Source organism: Manis javanica, chromosome 14 (genome assembly GCF_040802235.1).
Source record: "Manis javanica isolate MJ-LG chromosome 14, MJ_LKY, whole genome shotgun sequence".
In the NCBI taxonomy this organism is placed as follows: domain Eukaryota; kingdom Metazoa; phylum Chordata; class Mammalia; order Pholidota; family Manidae; genus Manis; species Manis javanica.
In genome coordinates, this window is record NC_133169.1 from 43,208,102 (window position 1) to 43,209,672 (window position 1,571).

Here is a 1,571-nt window from a genome sequence, read left to right on the forward strand (position 1 = left end):
CTCCTGGAGGTCATGAGTTGTGCCTTCAGCAGTGCAAGCCCACCACCTTGCAGAGGCCCCAGCACATGGGGAGAACCAACAGGTAATTAGGGAACCACTAAATGCAAGTCTGGGGCTCTACTGATTTTGGCCATTCCTTCAGGGAGGAGTGGAGGATGGGGCAACTGCAGGGAGATGCCCTGTGCATGGACATATTTCCTGGTTCGCTTTCCTGAATTCGGTCCTTGAGCGCCCCCCTCGGTGGTGTTTCCTAGGCGGACACCACCTGAGGGAGGAAAATTTAGGGGTGCGGAGCTCCCTGCTCCAGCCTGCCTGTTGTCAGGGCTCACACACACCCTGACCTGGGGCGTGGCCAGGCCTCCTCTGCCCCAGCATCTGGCAGATGGTGGCGGTGATCTCTCGGTTACACAGGCTGTAAATGAGCGGGTAGAGCAGCGGCATGATGTTGGTGTAGACGAGCGCCAGCGTGCGGGCCTGCTGCGGGGAGTAGCTGGCCTTGGGCCACATGTACATGAAGGTGGTGCAGCCATAGTGTAGCAGGGTGACAGCCAGGTGCAAGGTGCAGGTGGAGGCAGCCTTGTGCTGGCTCCCGGGGCAGCGCAGGCGGCGCAGGGAGGTGGTGATGGCGCCATAGGAGGCCAGAATGAGCAGCGAGGGCATCAGCAGCAGCACGAGGCAGGCGCCCAGCAAGGGCAGCTCATTTGCATAGCTCCGCTTGCAGGCCCGGTGCAACAGTGCCGTGATGTCAGGGAACAAGTGCACCAGCAGGCGGGAGCTGCAGAAAGGCAGGTGGAAGATGGCCAGCATGAGCCCCACTGACACTGCCAGCACCCCAAGGCAGCAGACCAGGGCCAGCCACGCGCACACCCGGGGGCTCAGCAAAGCTGCGTCATGCAGCGGGTGGCAGATGGCCACGTACCGGTCATAGGCCATGGTGGCCAGTAGGAAGCACTCAGCGCCCCTCAGTCCCACGAACATCTGCATCTGAACCTCGCAGGCCGGGAAGGAGATGGGCTGCCACTGCCAAGGCCAGGTGCGGCCAGGTCAGCCAGGGCGCGGGGCACCATCACCAGCGTGTAGCAGAGCTCAATGGCTGACAGCTGGCACAGGAAGAGCAGCATCAGCGGCCAGCTGGACATTGAGGCCACGGCCACTAGAATGAGCAGGTTTCCACTGAGCATGGCCAGGTGCACGGCCAGCAAAAGCAAGAAGAGCACAGGCCTCAGCTGTGGGAGCTCAGAGAAGCCCTGAAGGAGAAAGCCGCAGGCTCGGTGGCATTGCTGGGGCCGGCCATGTACCAGCCACCCAGAGACGCCTGTGGGAAAGAAACGGGGGAAGGGAGAGCTTGTGGGGCAGGGGGAAGGAGTAGTGGCTGTAGACAGGGGACGGCACTTACCACTTGTTCAGAAAAGTGGTGCAGTTATTCCTGCCTCCTGGCCTGTTGCTTTCTCAACATGCTCTTTTCAACCAAGCCTATGTTTAGGCCCTTTCCTTACAGCACCTCACTCCTGACTACTTACAAAGAATTCCCTGCCTTTGACTCCAGTTACTGTTCTGCGATCCTATGTAGC

General features: G+C 60.5%; 1 pseudogene; it reads right to left on the reverse strand.

Annotated features, from left to right (window-relative positions):
* Positions 1-318: 318 nt before the first annotated feature.
* Positions 319-1,294, reverse strand: LOC108391364 (olfactory receptor 10AC1-like; annotated as a pseudogene).
* Between the last annotated feature and the right edge of the window lie 277 nt (positions 1,295-1,571).